Raw genomic sequence first — 10,294 nt, 5'->3', positions numbered from 1 at the left:
AGCAGAGAGCAAGAGGGAAGGGGCGGAGAGAAAAAGAGAGGGGATATAGAGCTGAAGGTGGGGAGTGGGAGCAAAGGAGGAGAGCAAGAGGGAAGGGGTGGAGAGCAGAAGAGAGGGGATGGAGAATGGAAAGAAAAGAATGGAGAGCAGGAGGGATGGGGGTGGAGAGCAGAAGAGAGGGGGTATAGAGCTGGAGTTGGAGAGTGGGAGGAAACGAGTGAAGAGCAGGAGGAAAGAGGAGTAACACAGGAGAGAGGTGGTAGAGAGTGGGAGGAAAGGAGCTGAGAGCAGGAAGGAAGGGGCGGAGAGCAGGAGAGAGACGGAACTGGAGAGTGGGAGGAAAGGAGTGGAGAGCAGGAGGGAAGGGGTGAAGAGCAGGAAAGAGAGGGTGGAGAGTGGGAGGAAAGGAGTGGAGAGCAGGAGGGAAGGGGTGGAGAGCAGGAAAGAGAGGGTGGAGAGTGGGAAGAAAGGAATGGAGAGCAGGAGAAAGGGGAGCAAAGCAGGAGAGAGGGTGTGGATAGCTGGAGGTGGAGAGTGGGATGAAAGGAGCAGAGCTGGAGGGAAGGTGTGAAGAAGGGGCAGCAGCAGTGCATTGTGGAGAAGAACCCGGATACCGGACCCTGCCCACCAGGACCCTAGTGCTCATTGGTGCTAGTTTAAAGTTGCAGCACCCGGGAGGATTCTAATTACGAGAACGAGTAGTAGGTTAAAAATGCTGCTCGTTTGTTAAACACAAAAGCTATAGATTTTGTATGGGTAGAAGTTAACCAAATAGTGCTTCTGGCTATCAGTAGAAAAACAGAACTATCAGTTTTGATAGGTAACAGGACCAAAAACGCAGCATCGGTTAAAAAATCGGTCATCTAAGTGACCCTAAGTTTACTCAGGATGGCTGGTATTTTCACTCTGCAGCCACTGGCATCAACATGCACAGACAATGAAGAAGGGGGCGGGGGGCGGGGTCATGTCCCGTTATCTAAAATGCTGCACGTCACCACGCCAAATGGCTGCAGCATGTCAATTATGTTGCGGCTTAAGGGACATTGCGACTGGTGTCGCAGAAATAGATCTGCACATACGCAGTACAGAGCCTGTGCATGCAAGCGTCACCAAACATCAGAGATGAACATACTGTGATGAAGCCTTCCAAAAACCAGCCCATCATGTGTCCACTACAGTATGATAGACTAAAATGGTGTAGTCTCATAAATATATTAGTACTGTTTTATGCCGACACGTTTTTCAGTATTGGATTTCTATAGATCAGAGTATGAACTGTCCGTTAAATGAATGTGTTAAATAAAGGGCAGAAGATAGATGAAGTGGATTATATTCTGCAGTGGGAACACAGTGGTTTCCACAGGCTACTATTTGTTACAGCGGTATGCGGTTAACATACCGCCCGTCGGAATCCCGGCTGTCTCAACGATCCTGTTGCAGCCGGTAGTATCACCAAAGGTGGAAATGTTTAATCGCTTTTACTTTTATCATTGCAATCAAATTCTAAAATATATTAAGAGGCTGTAGAAAAATGAATGGAAGACTTACTACCCGACCACATGGGAACACATAGGGTGATGCCGTCATGCCCTTGTTATGAGTGTGGGGCTAAGGACTACTAGGCAATAATTATTTTAGTAGTTTTCAAATAAAGAGTGAGTAAACCAGCATTTCACATAATAGGGTCAATTGAGTTAGGGGTGAGTGGGGCAAGTTGCCATTGCAATGGTGTATAAACGCTGACAACAGCACCAGAACTCACCCCCCCTTGCTGGTCTTGCTGATTTTAGTATGTGGCCTTATGGGGCTATGAACAAACATCAGCCAGCCCGGCAGTACAGTACCCTTTTTACTGTATAACACTCTTTAAAACCACTTAACTGGCATGGTCAGATCATATGCAACCACGCCGCCCCACTGTGTCCCCCGAATTTTGACGAAGAGATCCGTTTTGCAGATGTGCATAATATAATATTTTAAAAAAATATCTTTTAAACTATATTTAAAAAAAAAGTTAAATAAAACAACACTATTTTATGAACGGGTTTGAAGGTGAATATCATCAGTTAAGTGGTTAAAAGAGAAAATTGCAAAAAAGGCACAAATCAAACCTATAATATTAGGCATTAGGGAGGACTGTTTCAAAGCTAGGCCCTCCTGGATCAGAGACCTGGGGGAAAATGGTGAGGATTAATGGTGTCATCAATGCTGAGAAATATAGGCAAGTACTTATCCATCATGCAATACCATCAGGAAGGTGTATGATTGTCTCCAAATGTATTCTGCAGCAGTACAACGTCCCCAAACATACAGCCAATATCATTAAAAACTATCTTCAGCGTAAAGAACAACAAGGAATCCTGGAAGTGATTGTTTGGCCTCCACAGAGCCCTAATCTCAACATCATCAAGTCCGACTGGATTACATGAAAAGACAGATGGATTTCAGTAAGCCTATATCCACAGAAGATCTGTGGTTACTTCTCCAAGATGTTTAAAATAACCTCCCAACTCAACCCCTTCAAAAACTGTGTGCAAATGTACCTAGAAGAATTGATTCTGATATGAGGGCAAAGGGTGGTCACACCAAATATTGATTTGATTTAGATTTCTATTTTGTTCATTCATTTTGCATTTTGTTAATTGATAAAAATAAACTATTAACAATTCTATTTTTGAAAGCATCCATACTTGGCAGCATTTTTTCCACACCTGCCTAAAACTTTTGCATAGTACTGTATTTATTTACTCAGTGGTGTCCATGTCTCATATACATCTGGCGGTGGTGGTATGGAGTAATTGCAGAGTCCTACACCAAGCATACAGTCTCTCCGTTACAGATGGAACCCTGGGACATCTCCGTCGCTAATAGATTGAGAACATGTGCAGCAGCGCACTCTTTGCCGTGGGGTCGGAGGTTGCAGAGAAATGGCTCTGACTGTTAGTGGCCGGATAGCAAGAAAAAGAGGAGAGAGTGTGTGGAGTGCTCTCATTAATATTAATTATTGCCTTTACATACATTGTAATTTCATAATCTTATTGTTGTAGCGCCTAGTGTTTTGTTTTGTTTTGTTTTTTTCTATCAAGCATTTGGGAATCCTGAGTTTGCCCCAGTACCTTTTACAGGGGCATCAATAAAGGGGTAGGGGGCCCGGCAGAGGCGTTTCAAAGGAGGAGGGGCCCATGTGCAGACTCTGTGTGGGCCCTCTCCTCTCCACAGTGCAGTAGGCTCCAGCATTGTTCCAGAGTCTTCTGCACATGCTCAAGTCTCCAGAAACATGGCACCCGCCATGTTCCAGAGACTAATTTCACTACTGCGCATGCCAGTTTGGCTGTGCTTTTTTCAGCAGCTGCCGCACCCAACGCTGGACTCTGGAAAGGTAAGTATTTTATATGGGTGTGGTGGGCCCTCCTTCCCTCTGGACCCAGGGGCCTGTGTGCACCACACTCATTGCACCCATTATAGAAATGCCACTGTCCTGTTCATCCTAATACCTCCTTCCGTCTCTCTCCTCACGGTCAATACTTCTTGCACCTCAATGGCTCTATTCTCTATCTCTCTCTCTTTCTCACCCTAGTTCCTCCGTGTGTTTCTTTCTCACATTCCCCCACCAGTTTATCCCCTGTTCCTTATGTCTCCCTGCATTGCACTATCCTGATACCCCATTCCGTCTGTCTCCTCACCCTCAATACTTAATGCATCTCACTGGCCCTATTCTCTGTCTCTCTCCACCTCTCCCTCATTCCTCCATGTGTCTCTTTCTCACATTCCACACACCAGTTTATCCTATTGATCCTCATATCTCCCTGTATTGCACTGTGCTAATACCCCCTTCAGTCTGTCTCCTCACCCTCAATACTCCTTGCACCCACGTGGGGTTCCTGGTGCACACAGGCACCCCCTAATGTTCGGCCCCCACCTTGCATGCCGATCGATTCTCTTTGAGCCCATGCCTAGCCATTCTAAATTTGGTGTCGGCCACCAGCTGATCAGAGCTCACGGACTGGGCGCAGCAGCTCTTTATTGGATGCCGGACCGCAGGCTTTGATAGGCAGATGGCCGTTGCCATGTTTCAAATGGCCACCGCAGCAGGAGGGCTTCATTCACTGAAGAGCAGGATTTAGGAGAGACGCGCGCTGCGCTCTCCTCCCCGGCTCATACACAGTAGGGCAGGCAGCAGGAGCAAGCCAGCAGCAGCAGCAGCAGCGGCGGTGAGCACTACTGGGGGGATTATCTATATCTAGCACCTCTGGGGGATTATCTGTATCTTGCACTTCTGGGGGGAATTATCTGCATCTGGCACCTCTTGGGGGGGATAATCTTTATCTGGCACATTTGGGGATATTATATGTATCTGGCACTGCTGGGGGCATACTGTGTGGCGTAATGTGAATTTCGGCTCATACTGTGTGGGGTAATGTGAATTGTGGCTCATACTTTGTGGCCTAATGTGAATTTCAGATCATACTGTGTGGAGTAATGTGAATTTTGGCTTACACTGTGTGGAGTAATGTGAATTGCGGCTCATACTGTGTGGCGTAATGTGAATTTCGGCTCATTCTGTGTGGGGTAATTTGAATTGCAGCTCATACTGTGTGGGATAATGTGAATTGCGGCTCATACTGTGTGGGGTAATTTGAATTGCAGCTCATACTGTGTGGAGTAATGTGAATTGCGGCTCATACTGTGTGGCGTAATGTGAATTTCGGCTCATTCTGTGTGGGGTAATTTGAATTGCAGCTCATACTGTGTGGGGTAATGTGAATTGCGGCTCATACTGTGTGGGGTAATGTGAGTTGCGGCTCATACTGTGTGGGGTAATGTGAATTGCAGCTCATACTGTGTGGGGTAATGTGAATTTCGGATCATACTGTGTGGGGTAATGTGAATTTTGGCTCATACTGTGTGGAGTAATGTGAATTTTGGCTCATACTGTGTGGTATAATGTGAATTTCAGCTCATACTGTGTGGAGTAATGTGAATTTTGGCTTACACTGTGTGGAGTAATGTGAATTTTGGCTCATACTGTGTGGGGTAATGTGAATTTCGGCTCATATTGTGTGGTATAATGTGAATTTCGGCTCATACTGTGTGGTATAATGTGAATTTTGGCTCATACTGTGTGGCGTAATGTGAATTTTGGCTTATACTGTGTGGGGTAATTTGAATTGCAGCTCATACTGTGTGGGGTAATGTGAATTGCGGCTCATACTGTGTGGGGTAATGTGAATTGCGGCTCATACTGTGTGGGGTAATGTGAATTGCAGCTCATACTGTGTGGGGTAATGTGAATTTCGGATCATACTGTGTGGTATAATGTGAATTTCGGCTCATACTGTGTGGAGTAATGTGAATTTTGGCTCACACTATGGGGGTCATTCCGAGTTGTTCGCTCATTGCCGATTTTCGCTATACTGCGATTAATCGCTTACTGTGCATGCGCAAGGTTCGCAGAGCGCATGCGCTTAGTTATTTTACACAAAAGTTAGGTATTTTACTCACGGCATAACGAAGCTTTTTCATCGCTGTGGTGATCGGAGTGTGATTGACAGGAAGTGGGTGTTTCTGGGCGGAAACTTGCCTTTTTATGGGAGTGTGCGGAAAAACGCAGGCGTTCGAGTTGTAAAATGCAGGAGTGGCTGGAGAAACGGGGGAGTGGTTGGGCAAACGCTGGGTGTGTTTGTGACGTCAAACCAGGAATGAAAAGGACTGAGCTGGTCGCAATGGCTGAGTAGGTCTGGAGCTACTCAGAAACTGGTAAGAAATTTCTATTCGCAATTCTGCTAATCTTTCGTTTGCAATTCTGCTGTGCTAAGATACACTCCCAGAGGGCGGCGGCTTAGCGTGTGCAATGCTGCTAAAAGCAGCTAGCGAGCAAACAACTCGGAATGAGGGCCTGTGTTGGGTAATGTGAATTTCAGATCATACTGTGTGGGGTAATGTGAATTGCGACTCATACTGTGTGGGCTAATGTGAATTTCGGCTCATACTGTGTGGCATAATGTGAATTTTTGCTCATACTGTGTGGAGTAATGTGAATTTCGGCTCATACTGTGTGGCATAATGTGAATTTCAGATCATACTGTGTGGCATAATGTGAATTTTGGCTCATACTGTGTGGGCTAATGTGAATTTCAGATCATACTGTGTGGGGTAATGTGAATTTCGGCTCACACTGTGTGGGTAATGTGAACTTTGGCTCATACTGTGTGGGTAATGTGAACTTTGGCTCATACTGTGTGGGGTAATGTGAATTTTGGTTCATACTGTGTGGGTAATGTGAATTTCGGCTCACACTGTGTGGGCTAATGTGAATAAGGGGCACTACTGTCGTGTAGCTGGTGAGCATGGGGACATGTGTGACAAATGCTGCTGTCCTGCGGAGGAGGGGTCTGATGGCATAGAAAGAGGCAGATGTGGCTCTGATTGCACATGTGTAAATCTACCGTACTTTTCAGATTGGCCTTCTCAAAATCAGGGTGCAGGTGCTGGAGGGTGCAAGGGGTGGGGTGTGTGTGGGGGGAATGCATATGCACCTCGGCCCACCACTCTCTAGTTCTGCCACTGGGCCAGGGATAGGTTGGGGAAGTGTAAGCAGCGACAGGGTACAGCGGCAGCTAGGACTCAGGGTTATGCCGTAGTGGACAGCCAGTAGGGGCCGGTGGTCACACCATTATGTTTCATTTTATTTCTCTGGGGTGTATTATATCTACTTTATCATTAGGATCTAGAGAGAAATTAGATTAAGCTATGTGATTTTAATAAGAGGATGTAAAATGGTGCTAGACACGCCCAGTAGGCAGGTCTAGACACGCTCCTCCTGCGGTGCACCCCCTAATAAAATTAGCTGCGCACGCCTATGCTTGCACCTCACTGGCCCTATTATCTCTCTCTCTCCCTCATTCCTCCATGTGTCTCTCACATTCCACACACCAGTGTATCATCTCGATCCTCATGTCTCCCTCTATTGCACTGTCCTAATGGGTTACCTTCAACATTCTGGTTGTCGGGATCCTGGCTGCTGAAATATCAACACAAAATCCTGACACCTTTGGAACACCAGCATCCAGAAACATAAGTATCCCGATGCCGTAATCCCGACAACCAAGATCCCGATGGCAAGCATAGCTGGGAGGTTATGATTAGGCTGGGGGGAGGGGGTGATAGCTATAGCCGCCACCTGGGGAGTTAGGGTTAGGCTGCGGTGGTAGGGAGGTTAGGGATAGGCTGCAGACAGCGTGGGTTATGGTTAGGCACCAGTGAGGGGGGGTTAGGTTTCGGCACTAAGGTGGGAGGGTTAGGCTGCGGGGTGTGTGGGGTTAGGTTTAGGCACTAACCGGGGAGGTTAGGGTTACACACTAATGTGGGATGTTAGGGTAGAAGTTCAGCCGGCATCTCACACAGCCGCCGAAATGGGACTTCATTACATCCTGGCCCTATGCTAAAAAAAAATCCCCACTCACCCTCTACAAGCTACTATAGGATAAGCAATCTGGAAATGACGTATCCTTGGTGAATGCGGAACACAACAGCCGCCAGAGAAACCTATGAAGGATGCAGATGCTATCGTAAATGGAGGGACCACAGCAGAGATCAGAGACATCCTCTGTGGTCCCTACTGCATATACAGTATTCTGGAGATCCTTCAGTGGTGTTTTGGGGAAATATCTTGCAAATATTGCTGAAATGAGACAACAGCCTACAAAAATATCACAAGCAGGAAAATTATTTAACTACTTTGGCAAAGATCCGACATGCATCTCATTCCACTATTCCATATAGTGCTGTATATTAGCCAAAATATCAGCACCATTAAATAAAAAAAATGTTTTAGATCTGTATATAGGTGGTCATTCCGAGTTGTTCGCTCGCTAGCTGCTTTTAGCAGCATTGCACATGCTAGGCCGCCGCCCTCTGGGAGTGTATCTTAGCATAGCAGAATAGCGAACGAAAGGTTAGCAGATCTGATACTAAATAAGTATTTGCAGTTTCTGAGTAGCTCCAGACCTACTCACGAATTGCGATCAGCTCAGTCCATTTAGTTCCTGGTTTGACGTCACAAACACGCCCTGCGTTCGGCCAGCCACTCCCCCGTTTCTCCAGACACTCCAGTGTTTTTCCCTGACACACCTGCAATTTTAGCAAACGCCGGGAAAATGCTGAGTTGCCGCCCAGAAACACCCCTTTCCTGTCAATCATTTACCGAACAGCAGTGCGACTGAAAAGCGCCGCAGAAGCCACAGCAAATCAGCTAAGTTTTGTGTTAAATAACTAAGCGCATGCGCCCTGCGTGCCTTGCGCATGCGCAATTTGCAACTAATCGTATCATAGCAAAAATCAGCAACAAGCGAACAACTCAGAATGACCCCCATAGGGCGCAAGGCATCAAGCATAGCATTTTGAATTTGATGCATCCCACCATTCATCACATGCATATCGCCATTTATTATCGTTGTGTGCATGAAGATTACTGCAAAGGACAGCTCTCCCGATTGTATTCATTGGACTTCCGGGTTTAGGACCCAGGGGTCCATCAGAGCATGCATCATATGACGCACACGCTGTGGGGGGTGCTAGGAGAGATACAAATTGTATCTACCGCAGAGGGCAATGTGGAAAGAAGGTCATACAATGTAATAGTAAATGCCAGTTTTGACAGTTTGGATCCCGACTGCCAAGTTCATGACCATACTTCATATATATATATATATATATATATATATATAAAAGATGAGCGGGTTCGGTTCTCAGAGAACTGAACCCTACTGAACTTCACGTCTCGAGCCTGGATCCGAATCAGGCACGGATTAACTCGGAAACCCGAACGTGGCAAAACGTCATCATCCCACTGTCGGATTCTCGCGGGATTTGGATTCCATATAAGGAGCCATGCGTCACGGCCATTTTCACTCCAGTCTCGGAGAGTGTATTGAAAGGACGTGTACTCAGTGTTCAGTGTCTGTGTGGGGGCGGGAAAGTGGGGTGGCGAGTCTTGTGCTGTGTTGTGCTGCTCAGTCCAGTGTAGTCAGTGTCTTATGCTGCATCAGTCCAGCCAGTCACAGTGTTGGTGTCCTCTGCTGCCATATATCCAGTGTATCTGTATAAAGTGGTGCTGTGTTGTGCTGTCCAGTCCAGTGTAGTCAGTGTCTTCTGCAGCATCAGTCCAGCCAGTCACAGTGTTTCTGTCCTCTGTTGCCATATATCCAGTGCAGTGACCTGTCCATCAGTCATTCCAGTGATGATATACGCTGCTGCTATATCTCCACTGCTGCCGTATAATAATTATAACAACAACCACAAATCCCTTACAGTGTTGTTGTGTTGTGCTGCATCAGACCAGTGGTAGTGTCCTGTCCATCAGTCATTCCAGTTATTCCTGTGCCACATATTGTCTTATATAACTCCCAAAAAATAATGGAGAACAAAAAGTTTGAGGATAGAATAGAGAAAGATCAAGAAGAACTACTTCCTCCTAGTGCTGAAGCTGCTGCCACTAGCCATGACAAAGACGATGAAATGCCATCAACGTTGTCTGCCAAGGCCGATGGCCAATATGATAGTAAAGGGCATGTAAAATCCAAAAAGCCAAAGTTCAGTAAAAATAAACAAAAAAAAAATTTCAATGGGCTGAGAAGAAATGTAAACTTGCCAATATGCCATTTACGACACGGAGTGGCAAGGAACGGCTGAGGCACTGGTCTATGTTCATGGCTAGTGGTTCAGCTTCACATGACGACGGAAGCCCTCATCCTCCCGCTAGAAAAATTAAAAGAGTTAAGCTGGAAAGAGCACAGAAAAGAACTGTGCGTTCTGAGATGGTATAACAAATCCCCAAGGAGAGTCCAAGTGTGTCGACAGTTGTGATGCTTGACCTTCCCAACACTGGACGGGAAGAGGTGGCTCCTTCCACCATCTGCACGCCCCCTGCAAGTGCTGGAAGGAGCACCCACAGTCAAGTTCCTGATATTCAAATTGAAGATGTCACTGTTGAAGTACACCAGGATGAGGATATGGGTGTTGCTGGCACTGAGAAGGAAGTTGACAATCTTGATTCTGATGGTGATGTGGTTTGTTTACGTCAGGCACCCGGGGAGACACCTGTTGTCTGTTGTGATGCCTGGGCAAACTTCCAAAAACGCCAACTCTTTGGTGTGGAATTATTTCTCCACAAATCCGGACAACAGGTGTCAAGCCATCTGTTGCCTCTGTCAATCTGTAATAAGTAGGGGTAAGGATGTTAACCACCTAGGAACATCCTCCCTTATACATCACCTTCATCAGAATTCAGTGTCAA

Source organism: Pseudophryne corroboree, chromosome 5, assembly GCF_028390025.1.
Source record: "Pseudophryne corroboree isolate aPseCor3 chromosome 5, aPseCor3.hap2, whole genome shotgun sequence".
NCBI classification, from domain to species: Eukaryota; Metazoa; Chordata; class Amphibia; order Anura; family Myobatrachidae; genus Pseudophryne; species Pseudophryne corroboree.
The sequence above is the reverse complement of the archived record's forward strand: the minus strand, read 5'-3'. Positions refer to the sequence as shown.